The sequence below is a fragment of the Salvelinus alpinus genome, chromosome 11, assembly GCF_045679555.1.
Source record: "Salvelinus alpinus chromosome 11, SLU_Salpinus.1, whole genome shotgun sequence".
NCBI classification, from domain to species: Eukaryota; Metazoa; Chordata; class Actinopteri; order Salmoniformes; family Salmonidae; genus Salvelinus; species Salvelinus alpinus.
The window spans coordinates 15,854,380-15,867,673 of record NC_092096.1 but is presented as its reverse complement, the minus strand read 5'-3'; the positions used below and the strand labels follow the sequence as shown (position 1 = coordinate 15,867,673).

Below are 13,294 nucleotides of genomic sequence, written 5' to 3'. Positions count from 1 at the left end.
CTAGTTACTGTACCCCTGTATAGGGCCATACATACTACACTGTTATAGTCACACCCCCTGACACCACACTAGCTACTGTACCCCTGTATAGGGCCATACATACTACACTGTTATAGTCACACCCCCTGACACCACACTAGCTACTGTACCCCTGTATAGGGCCATATAAACTACACTGTTATAGCCTCACCCCCTGGCACCACACTAGCCCTCATAGAAATCAAATTACTAGAATGGACTTCTATGCTCTGCCCATTTTAGATTTAGTTAAACTGTAGATATAGAAATCTGTTCTAGGAATTCTTTTTCTGCGTCTTTAGAAATATGTTTACATTTCCAAAGCAAGTGAAATAAACAATAAACAAAAGTGAGAATTAACAAATGTAACAACAAAACACTATTACACTATTAGAAATGAACTCTCTCTCTCTCTCTCTCTCTCTCTCTCTCTCTCATCCCTACCCCCCCTCTCTCTTTCTCTCTCTCTGTCTCCATCTCTCTATCTTTCTCTCTGTCTCTGTCTCTCTTTCTCTCTGTCTCTGTATCTGTCCTCTCTCGCTCTCTCTCTCTCTCATCTCTCATCAAATTTTCAAATTTTATTTGTCACATACACATGGTTAGCAGACTTCAAAGCGAGCAAAGAAGTTGTTTAGTCTGTCTGGGAGCAAGACATTGTGGTCTGCGACGGGGCTGGTTTTTCTTTTGTAGTCCGTGATTGACTGTAGACCCGGCCACATACCTCTTGTGTCTGAGCCGTTGAATTGCAACTCTACTTTGTCTCTATACTGACACTTAGCTTGTTTGATTGCCTTGCGGAGGGAATAGCTACACTGTTTGTATTCGGTCATGTTTCCGGTCACCTTGCCCTGATTAAAATCAGTGTTTCGCGCTTTCAGTTTTGCGCGAATGCTGCCATCAATCCACGGTTTCTGGTTAGGAAATGTTTTAATAGATGCTGTGGGTACAACATCACCGATGCACTTGCTAATAAACTCGCTCACCAAATCAGCGTATTCATCAATGTTGTTGTTCGACGTTATGCGGAACATATCCGCATAACGATCCACGTGATCGAAGCAATCTTGAAGCGTGGAATCCCATTGGTCGGACCAGCGTTGCACAGACCTGAGCGCGGGTGCTTCCTGTTTTAATTTCTGTCTATAGGCTGGGAGCAACAAAATGGAGTCGTGGTCAGCTTTTCCGAAAGGAGGGCGGGGGAGGGCCTTATATGCGTAGCGGACGTTAGAATAGCAATGATCCAGGGTTTTGCCAGCCCGGATTGTGCAATCGATATGCTGATAGAATTTAGGGAGCCTTGTTTTCAGATTAGCCTTGTTAAAATCCCCAGCTACAATACATGCAGCCTCAGGATATGTGGTTTCCAGTTTACATAGAGTCAAATTAAGTTCTTTCAGGGCCGTCGATGTGTCTGCTTGGGGGGGAATATACACGACTGTGATTATGATCGAAGAGAATTCTCTTGGTAGATAATGCGGCCGGCATTTGATTGTGAGGAATTCTAAGTCAGGTGAACAAAATGACTTGAGTTCCTGTATGTTGTTATGATCACACCACGTCTCGTTAATCATAAGGCATACACCCCCGCCCTTCTTCTTCCCAGAGAGATGCTTGTTTCTGTCAGCGCGATGCGTGAAGAGACCAGGTGGCTGTACCGACTCCGATAGCGTTTCTCGAGTGAGCCATGTTTCCGTGAAACAAAGAACGTTACAGTCTCTGATGTCTCTCTGGAAGAATACCGTTGCTCTGATTTCGTCTACCTTGTTGTCAAGAGACTGGACATTGGCGAGTAGTATGCTCGGGAGCGGTGCGCGATGTGCCCGTCTACGGCGCCTGACCAGAAGACCGCTCCGTCTGCCCCTTCTACGGAGCCGTTGTTTTGGGTCGCTGGCTGGGATCCGATCCATTGTCCTGGGTGGTGGACCAAACAGAGGATCCGCTTCGGGAAAGTCGCATTCCTGGCCGTAATGTTGGTGAGTTGACGTTGCTCCCGGTTTTGACCATTCTGCCTGCCCTGACCCTGTTCCTGAGCCTGCCGTTCGGTCCCGTGTGGCTCAGTTGGTAGAGCATGGCGCTTGCAACGCCAGGGTTGTGGGTTCATTCCCCACGGGGGGACCAGGATGAATATGTATGAACTTTCCAATTTGTAAGTCGCTCTGGATAAGAGCGTCTGCTAAATGACTTAAATGTAAATGTAAATGTAATGTGACACTGCCCTGGATTCCTGACCTCTGCCTGCCCTTGACTTGTCGTTTGCCTGCACCCTGTTTATGTAATAAAGTTTTGTTACTTTGAACTGTCTGTACCTGGGTCTTATCCTGAGGTCTGACAGGAAGTAGTATGATCACCTTATTGATAAGCAACATATGTTTACTTATTCACTACTTTGAGCCATCCAAGCTGTAAACTTAACTGTTAACAATGGATCACCTGTAGATGCCAAATAAGGTGTTACTGAAACAACCAATCACAACCCCAGTCTGGCTTGGATACCCTCCATTAACCCTGACTCCTGGCTGCCTGCTTCCCAGACTGGCTGAACAGGTAATGGCTAGAGGGTTAGCTGTGTGTGTGTGTGTTCAGGTAATGACTGGAGGGTTAGCTGTGTGTGTGTGCGTGCGTGCGTGCGTGCGTGCGTGCGTGTGTGTGTGTTCAGGTAATGACTGGAGGGTTACCTGTGTGCTGTTTTTCCAGCTGGCGGATTGTCAGTCAGAACTCCATGTTCCTTTGGACCTATACATTTACATACATTTACATTTAAGTCATTTAGCAGACGCTCTTATCCAGAGCGACTTACAAATTGATATACAACACAGCACACATTGACAACACTTCATACACGGATCATTACCATGCTAAATGAAGCAAATGCTTAAATACTCTGTCTACGGTGTTAGCTGCATGCTCTGCCTGAGTTTTGTAACCATACTGTAGGCTACTGTGGCTGACCGGTCCTACTGCATCATAGGTCTTACGCCCAACCACACAAAGCTATAAATGCCCTCTGGACTCAATGGCGTGCTTATGTGTGTGTGTGTGTGTGTGTGTGTGTGTGTGTGTGTGTGTGTGTGTCCTGACATCATGCCCCGGGCCAGAAGTGGGGTGATCAGAGTCAAACATGTTTAGTCATTGAGTTTGTATGTATTATCATACTTTTACAGAATCTGATAGGAAGCCAAAAGCAATTAGAGCCACACATCCATGATAGGCTTTGTGTTTTGTGTGTGAGTAAAAGACTAATGTACATACTGTGGGAAAATCACCACTCTATCCCCACAATTAGAACCTAACCTTACAACCCTCCGTTTATGACTGAATCTTGAGTGGTAGCCTACTGAATTATTGAATGGTTGTCAAATGTATTTGGGCTCCTGAGCGGGGCAGTGGTCTAAGGCACTGCATCTCAGTGCTAGAGGTGTCACTACAGACCCTGGTTTGATTCCAGGCTACCGGCTGTGATTCGGAGTCCCATAGGGCGGACACACAATTGGCCCAGTGCTCATTGTGCCAATTTGTTTGTTTTCAATAAACATTGGACACTAAATATAGCATGCATGTTGTCAACAATCTAAACCGTCTGTTTTGACCCATAGTTGCGCAGGCATCCGTTTTGTTGCTAAACAACACAATTGGCCCAGCGTCGTCCGACTTAGGGTTTGGCCGGGGGAAGGCTGTCATTGTTAATAACAATTTGTACTTAACTGACCTGCCTAGTTAAATACATGTCATAAGTCCTATGTAATGTCAAGGTATTTTCCTGGGATCATGTTTTGCGGTTGTTAATAAAATTGTATTGTGTCAGGCTGTTACACAAAATCCTAGAACTACAGGTCCCGTCAAACCTGTTAGCATACACTTCCGGCTCCTCAACTGTTGGCCACCTGTTCCCGTTAGAGCATTCTGATTGGTTTCGGTGGGCTCACGCGAGGGCGTCACACAGAACACTACGACATCAGCGAGTAAAGTCAAGTCAGCCTTCAGAAATTCAGAATCGCTTTGAGAGCCGTGGAAGAAATTGTCCGAGTCGTGGCTACTCTTTGGGAACAACCTAGGGCCAAAAGGACAGCGTCTCCATTCTTCACGACAAGGTACATTTAGTGGTTGTCATTACATTTTATCGGGTATTTCAGCTGTTTAGCTAGATTTACAGTAACGTATTTTTGGAAAAACAGTAGCCTAGCTATCCAGGGTTCCTCTGCATCCAGTGACGCACTGCATAGCTAGCTTGAGCTGGCACAACATCATCCGTCGGTAAGCTGCTAGTCGTAGCTACTAGCCATTGAGCTCTTGCCTGGGCTAGATTGAGCCAGTTGTTGAAAAAGACAACGTGTGGTTGTTTTTCAAAAGGTATGTAGCTAACTACTGTAACGTAGTTAACGCTAGATAGTTAACGCTAGTGGAACAACATCTGTCAACAAAGTGTTGCCCTGGTTCCTTCAAAGGCGACGCTTCGTTCAGAAATGTCAGTGCACTGAAGGGTAGTTAACGTTAGTGTTTATCTGTACATATCTCATATTTTGTTGGCGCTGTGGTCGATAACATTGTTGTAAATTAGAAACCTCGTCTGTTTTTGTCCGCTAATTATTAATGTGTGAAGATGGATTTAAATTTTGATATGATGATTTTAAAATACCAGAGATCTGTAGTTTGGATTTCTTCCTTTGTCTCGCAGCGCTACACCAGTGGTGTACTAGCGAGCTGGCTGGATCAGGCTAAGCCAGTGGTCAAATGTTTATGCTGCTTTCTAGTAGCTAACCTTACTGCTTTATTTTAGTTTCTTAGCCAACCTCAAATTATAGCTTAATTTCTTAACAAGCAGCAATTTAAATACACATTTTCAACGTGTTATGACTAGGCTGCTAACTATCCTCAAGTGAATGTGTTTTGAACGGTCTCACATAGCACTCCTTTGTTTGCCTCATTTGCATTGGTGGTGGTGATAAAATTAGATAAGGCTGACTGACAGCTGTGGTATATCAGACCGTATACCACGGGTATGACAAAATATTTATTTTTACTCCTAATTACGTTGGTAACCAGTTTATAATAGCAATAAGGCACCTCAGGGTTTTTAATGTTTTTTTAATTTTACCTTTATTTAACTAGGTAAGTCAGTTACGAACAAATTCTTATTTACGGTGACAGCCTACTGGGGAACAGTGGTTCCCTGTTACGACAGATGTTTACCTTGTTAGTTCAGGGATTCGATCCGGCAACCTTTTGGTTACTGGCCCAACACTCTAACCACTAGGCTACCTGCCACCCTAAAATATGGCAAATATACCACGGCTAAGGGCTGTATCCAGGCACTCCGCGATGTGTCGTGCGTAAGAACAGCCCTTAGCCGTGGTATATTGGGCATATACCACACCACCTCAGGCCTTACTGCTTCATTAAGTAGCTAATGTTTTTAACTGTGACGACACCGAATATGTTGATGTAAACAGAATAATCTCTTATCATAGTCATATTGATTTATAGCTTGGTATGTCTTTTGAATATGCAATGTTTTTGTTGTGGTGTTGGTGCAACATGGACATGTGGTCCACTAGGATCTATAAATACCCATAGATGGGTTAGCTGAGAATGTCACAAATGACGAGCACGCTTTAATGAGGCAGAAGTCCGTGGGTTGTAGTGATCTGGATGGCCAGATAGCTGACAACAATGACAATAAACGGCTATGTTGGCAATAGGAAGGAGCTAGTTTCTTCTTGTTTTTGATACAATGTCTTGTTTTGACTCATTTCATGTCAATACTAATATGGCTAAAGTTCGCTAGCTAGATAACCAACAACTGTAATCATGTACATGAGACAACAAGTGCTCATTGGGCCAATTTGTTTGTTTTCAATAAACATTGGACACTAAATATAGCATGCATGTTGTCAACAATCTAACCCGTCTGTTTTGACCCATAGTTGCGCAGGTATCAGTTTTGTTGCTAAACAACACAATTGGCCCAGCGTCGTCCTGGTTAGGGTTTTTGGTAATAAGAATTTGTTCTTAACTGACTTGACTAGTTAAATAAAATTTAAAAAGCACAATGACTGGAAGTCTGTGGGTGGCTATTGCATTCAAAAGGCGTCCATCGCGCTCGTTATTTGTTTGACAAGGGGCGGGGTTAGTTTTGTGGTTGACAGGTCAGTCGTTGCCATGTCAACCATCTAGGCATATACTTAACCTTATTAGCTAGGAACCTCAGAGGATCACTAATCATTATTTACATCTTTTTAAAACAGATCCAAGCTCTGCTGATGAGCTGTCAGTAGTGCGCTGTAGTCCACCATCTTAACAAGGTATAATATTTCATTGTTGGTTGGGGTAACTTTAATTAGTCCACACAGTAACTAGCTACGTCTCATTTTATTCACAAGAGACTTGAAATAAGACTGTAGTCAGTGTACAGGGTGTTCAGTGTAAAGCTGTAGCCTAACTAACACTAGCATCCATCATCCTACCAAACATTAGCTCCAGTAAATCATCTCCGGCGTGGGCTGTAGCCTGTGTTGGAACTGATAAAAGCTTGTCTTTGCTGAGAGCAGAGAAGACGAGGAAAACACAGCTGCTTAGTGACGTCTTATTGATGTAGAGGAGATAATAAACTGACAAAAACGGAAACGGAGCCGTTTTTAATATGCATGGCAATATTTCTCCATCACCAAGTCCCCGGTCACGGTAATGCGTAGCTCCTCTGCTTGGTGGTTAGTAAGCAGAGACGGAGATGAGTCTTCATCATCTAGGTTCCTAAACCTCCCTTTGTCACTGCTACCACCACCATGGTGTTAAATCATCCTTCAACTAAACCTCCCTTTGTCACCGCTACCACCACCATGGTGTTAAATCATCCCTCAACTAAACCTCCCTTTGTCACCGCTACCACCACCATGGTGTTACATCATCCCTCAACTAAACCTCCCTTTGTCACCGCTACCACCACCATGGTGTTAAATCATCCCTCAACTAAACCTCCCTTTGTCACTGCTACCACCACCACGGTGTTAAATCATCCCTCAACTAAACCTCCCTTTGTCACTGCTACCACCACCATGGTGTTAAATCATCCCTCAACTAAACCTCCCTTTGTCACCGCTACCACCACCATGGTGTTAAATCATCCCTCAACTAAACCTCCCTTTGTCACTGCTACCACCACCATGGTGTTAAATCATCACTCAACTAAACCTCCCTTTGTCACCGCTACCACCACCATGGTGTTAAATCATCACTCAACTAAACCTCCCTTTGTCACCGCTACCACCACCATGGTGTTAAATCATCCCTCAACTAAACCTCCCTTTGTCACTGCTACCACCACCATGGTGTTAAATCATCCTTCAACTAAACCTCCCTTTGTCACCGCTACCACCACCATGGTGTTACATCATCACTCAACTAAACCTCCCTTTGTCACTGCTACCACCACCATGGTGTTAAATCATCCCTCAACTAAACCTCCCTTTGTCACTGCTACCACCACCATGGTGTTAAATCATCCCTCAACTAAACCTCCCTTTGTCACTGCTACCACCACCACGGTGTTAAATCATCACTCAACTAAACCTCCCTTTGTCACTGCTACCACCACCACGGTGTTAAATCATCACTCAACTAAACCTCCCTTTGTCACCGCTACCACCACCATGGTGTTAAATCATCCTTCAACTAAACCTCCCTTTGTCACCGCTACCACCACCATGGTGTTACATCATCACTCAACTAAACCTCCCTTTGTCACTGCTACCACCACCATGGTGTTAAATCATCCCTCAACTAAACCTCCCTTTGTCACTGCTACCACCACCATGGTGTTAAATCATCCCTCAACTAAACCTCCCTTTGTCACCGCTACCACCACCATGGTGTTAAATCATCACTCAACTAAACCTTTTTATTTTATTTACCCTGATTAGATTTGTTTGGTCCTGTTCTAACTCCTATGTTTATGAAGCTAATGAGTTATGCAGTTAGTAAGGAGGCCAGGCTGTTTTCTTCGAGGCTGGGGATTGTAGGGAAGGAGATCAATGGGGGGACTTGTTGTTTTTGATCGACGACCACCAGAACTTGTAGTTCAGAAAGACTTTTTGAGGGCTACTTAGTCTAAGGAGTCTGTGTGAGCTGTGTCAGGTGTGTGAGTGTTGTAACCTTTCTGGTTAAATGGGTCAGTCAGACATGGCCAGCAGAAGCTATAGCAAACAGACAGCAGTGGACTCCAGAGATGGTGTGGTCTGTCCACGTGGCACCCCTATTCCCTAGTTAATGCACATAGAAGACCTGACACATGGACCGGGAACTGAATCGCTCTACAACTACCATTAGCTAGTCAGCCTATACCAGATAGTGACAGGAGAAATGACTAAGACTCTCCTAAATGAAACCCCATTCTCCTAGTGCACTAGTTTTGAACAGATCTCTATGTAGGGTATAGACTGCCAAATCAAATCACATTTTATTGGTCACATACACATGTTTAGCAGGTGTTATTGCAGGTGTAGCGAAATGCTTGTGTTCCTAGCTCCAACAGTGCAGTAATATCTAACAATTCACAACAATACACACAAATCTAAAGTAAAATAATGGAATTAAGAAATATATAAATATTAGGATGAGCAATGTCAGTGGCATTGACCAAATACAGTAGAATAGAATACAGTATATACATGAGATGAGTCCATTATTAAAGTGACTAGTGTTCCATTATTAAAGTGGACAGTGATTTCAAGTCTCTAGGGAACGCAGACTAGAGATGTGGCTCAACAGACATTTGAACAGGAATGCAGCTCGACCAACTCTGGAGTGTGAGATGTACCGAGTCTGGCCTGTGTGTTTGTACTGAGCATCACTCATTGGCAGTGAGTCAGCAGCGAGATCCTACTGTCTGTAGACTCCTATCAATGCCACGTAGACGGCAAAGTCCAGAGCTATGGTCATGTCCCAAATGGAGCCCTATTCCCTATATAGTGCACTACTTTAGACCAGAGCCTTATTCCCTATATAGTGCACTACTTTAGACCAAAGCCTTATTCCCTATATAGTGCACTACTTTAGACCAGAGCCCTCTGGGAATAGGGTGCCATTTGGGAGAGTTATTTCTGCTGTCACTATCTGGTATAGGTAGACTGGCTGTGGTAGTGGTCTTCTATCTGGTATAGGTAGACTGGCTGTGGTAGTGGTCTTCTATCTGGTATAGGTAGACTGGCTGTGGTAGTGGTCTTCTATCTGGTATAGGTAGACTGGCTGTGGTAGTGGTCTTCTATCTGGTATAGGTAGACTGGCTGTGGTAGTGGTCTTCTATCTGGTATAGGTAGACTGGCTGTGGTAGTGGTCTTCTATCTGGTATAGGTAGACTGGCTGTGGTAGTGGTCTTCTATCTGGTATAGGTAGACTGGCTGTGGTAGTGGTCTTCTATCTGGTATAGGTAGATTGGCTGTGGTAGTGGTCTTCTATCTGGTATAGGTAGACTGGCTGTGGTAGTGGTCTTCTATCTGGTATAGGTAGACTGGCTGTGGTAGTGGTCTTCTATCTGGTATAGGTAGACTGGCTGTGGTAGTGGTCTTCTATCTGGTATAGGTAGACTGGCTGTGGTAGTGGTCTTCTATCTGGTATAGGTAGACTGGCTGTGGTAGTGGTCTTCTATCTGGTATAGGTAGACTGGCTGTGGTAGTGGTCTTCTATCTGGTATAGGTAGACTGGCTGTGGTAGTGGTCTTCTATCTGGTATAGGTAGACTGGCTGTGGTAGTGGTCTTCTATCTGGTATAGGTAGACTGGCTGTGGTAGTGGTCTTCTATCTGGTATAGGTAGACTGGCTGTGGTAGTGGTCTTCTATCTGGTATAGGTAGACTGGCTGTGGTAGTTGTAGGGTGATTCATTTCACTGGCCACGTGTCATGTCTTCTATGTGGCTTTTTCATTGTTGGATTGCGGCTTTCAGGTAGACTGTGTTGGAGCTTGGTTAAACAGGCAGTGTTGAGCAAGCAGAGCCTATGTCTCGGGTCCAAACCAATGAAGCATTTGACAAACTGCCTGTTCTGCTCTGGTTCGTGGTGTGAAGGACAAGTTGTCACAGCTCGTTCTCTCCTCGTGTGACCCCTCTCTCTCTTGGTACCCATGTGATCCAGCGTGGCCGATTCCACTCCTGCCAGGTCTTCTGATTGAAAGCCAGAGACAAAGCACACAGTGTTGTGGAACTTGACACACACACACACACACACACACACACACACACACACACACACACACACACACACACACACACACACACACACACACACACACACGCTACTCAGAGTTGGTCAGATGTGGAACACACCCAGAGACGGCTCCATTACCAGTGTTTTGTTTAGACTAGCATCATTGTTACTCTGCTGTGTTTTGGTTGGGCTAGTTTCTTGTTGTGAGTCTCGGTGCTGAATGGATCACTGTGTTGGCTTGTATGTATTATATACCCAGTTACAGAGGGAAGTTACAGGCAGGCACAGAGAAGGCTAGATACGCCCTGGGCTGGTGGTCACGTTGACAAACTAAGGCCTTAATTAAAATAAAACCGAGGGGAAGAGGAACTTTAGGCTACTTTGGTGAATTTGTAAAGCATGCAAGACGAGACATTGTGAGATGCAGATTATCAAAACATATGAGCACGCTTCTGCCTTCCCCTCCTCTCTCTCCTGCTGGCCTGCTCTGCTCTCTCTCTCTCTCTCTCTCTCTCTCTCTCTCTCTCTCTCCTGCTGGCCTGCCTGCTCTCTCTTTATCTCTCTCCTGCTGGCCTGCCTGCTCTCTCTTTATCTCTCTCCTGCTGGCCTGCCTGCTCTCTCTCTCTCTCTCTCCTGCTGGCCTGCCTGCTCTCTCTCTCTCTCTCTCTCTCTCTCTCTCTCTCTCTCTCTCTCTCTCCCCCCCCCGCTGGCCTTGCCTGCTCTGTCTCTCTCTCCCTCCCGCTGGCCTGCCTGCTTTCTCTCTCTCTCCCTCCTGCCTGCCTGTCTGCCTGCTCTCAATTCAATTAAGGGGCTTTATTGGCATGGAAAAAATGTTAACATTGCCAAAGCAAGTGAAGTACATAATAAACAAATGTGAAATGAACAATACAAATGAACAGTAAGCATTACACGCTCTCTCTCTCTCCCTGCTGCTGTCCTGCTTGCTCTGTCTCTTGTCTAATGATGAAAGTGTGTTCAGTCTTTGGTCTGTTGCATGTAGAATATCCTAGCCTATTCATGGATGACACCGACGTCGCCTGGATACAGAGATATCGTCGGGCCAGTCTTGCGAGCACGGGGTAGCCTACTTCTCCTTTTTGCCTCATATGAAATGACAGCAGGCTACCAGTAGCCTTTATTCATGACTCTTTCAGATATAATGGAATGTGGCCCCTAGAAAGCGTCTCGGCTGTGGCATGCCTGTCTGTTATGCTATGCTACTGATGTTTACATTTCATTCACCCTTTATTTAACTAGGCAAGTCAGTTAAAAACAAATTCTTATTTACAATGACGGTCTACCGGGGAACAGTGGGTTAACTGCCTTGTTCAGGGGCAGAAGGACAGATTTGTACCTTGTCATGTCGGGGATTCGATCCAGCAACCTTTCGGTCACTGGCCCAACGGTCTGACCACTCCTTCTCTGGAGATATGAACGGGCATTTTACTGGTCTGTAAAGGAATGAGGCTTCTGAAGCCATTATTCTGCATTGTAAATTGATGTAGAATGTAATGAGTTTGGCCCTAGTGGTCATACATATGTAATAGGACCATTATTCTGCATTGTAAATTGACGTAGAATTTAATGATTTTACATTTTTTTAGTACGGAAAACTGAGAAAAGAATGTCTGCTTTTAAGCGTTAAGGAAAATTGTTCATTTGTCACATCTCTAGTGTGTAACACAAGCCAGATAACATGTTCAATGTACCGGCTGTGACACTACCAGGTATTTCACCTTGCCTCTAGAAAGCCAAGTTCCCACATCATCCTAGACCTAATGCAAACTAGTCTAGCATCAAGACACACCTGTCCTTTGTCCTTACGTGCATGTCTAACTGGTTCTACTGGTTCCCCAAAGACAACTAGCAACACTGTCAACTTTCTAAACCAATTGTGTGTGTGTGTGTGTGTGTGTGTGTGTGTGGGAGAGAGAGAGAGAAGGCTCTGAAAACAGAAGTGACATTGGACCCAGATGATCGATCTTCATCTGTCAATCTTCTGTAACTGAACTGTTGTAGCTCAGTCTCCTTTTGGTTGGATGGAACCTACAGTGATTGACAGGCACAGTAAATTGTGACCCGGAGGGTTTGTGTATTTGTTGTGTATAACTGGTGTGACTTGTACAACCTGTGCTGCCTGCTTTGTCACTTTCAAATGTCACTCTCTCTCTAGAGGGTGGTAGCTACTAGCTAGGTAGCGTGTTGTGTTCCAGGCTAGAGGGTGGTAGCTACTAGCTAGGTAGCGTGTTGTGTTCCAGGCTAGAGGGTGGTAGCTACTGGCTAGGTAGCGTGTTGTGTTCCAGGCTAGAGGGTGGTAGCTACTGGCTAGGTAGCGTGTTGTGTTCCAGGCTAGAGGGTGGTAGCTACTGGCTAGGTAGCGTGTTGTGTTCCAGGCTAGAGGGAGGTAGCTACTGGCTAGGTAGCGTGTTGTGTTCCAGGCTAGAGGGTGGTAGCTACTGGCTAGGTAGCGTGTTGTGTTCCAGGCTAGAGGGTGGTAGCTACTAGCTAGGTAGCGTGTTGTGTTCCAGGCTAGAGGGTGGTAGCTACTAGCTAGGTAGCGTGTTGTGTTCCAGGCTAGAGGGTGGTAGCTACTGGCTAGGTAGCGTGTTGTGTTCCAGGCTAGAGGGTGGTAGCTACTGGCTAGGTAGCGTGTTGTGTTCCAGGCTAGAGGGTGGTAGCTACTGGCTAGGTAGCGTGTTGTGTTCCAGGCTAGAGGGTGGTAGCTACTAGCTAGGTAGATGTTAGATATGTGTCGTGGATATATGACGCTCACTCTCTCAGCTCACTGCAGGTTCTACAAGTTTACATGCAGTGTGTCCTGCCAGTGCTTTCACACCATCATAAACCAGGCTTTAATATATCCAGAATGGTCACAGCGTCACACCAACTGCTAGGCTAAACTCCATGATCTCAACCTATTGTTCACTCACACATCCCCTCTTCAATACACAGTGACCCCCCCCCCCCCTCCTGAGCCTCAACGCCTCCATTCACCATCAATTCTCCTCTCAAAAGCTCCTTGCGCTTTGTCGTTCACAAAAGAGAGTGAAATCAATTCTCAATGACATTTCTTTCAGCCCTCTATT

The 13,294-nt window shown here is 45.2% G+C and overlaps 1 protein-coding gene across 1 annotated transcript in view; it reads left to right on the top strand.

The window, feature by feature from the left end:
- The first annotated feature begins 3,952 nt into the window (after positions 1 to 3,952).
- The window catches only part of adipor2 (adiponectin receptor 2), an 82,554-nt gene continuing 73,212 nt past the window's right edge, over positions 3,953 to 13,294 (top strand). Inside the window, exon 1 of the mRNA XM_071331788.1 lies at positions 3,953 to 4,106. The gene's annotated coding sequence lies outside the window, so the exon portion shown is untranslated. The remainder of the gene's footprint in view (positions 4,107 to 13,294) is intronic.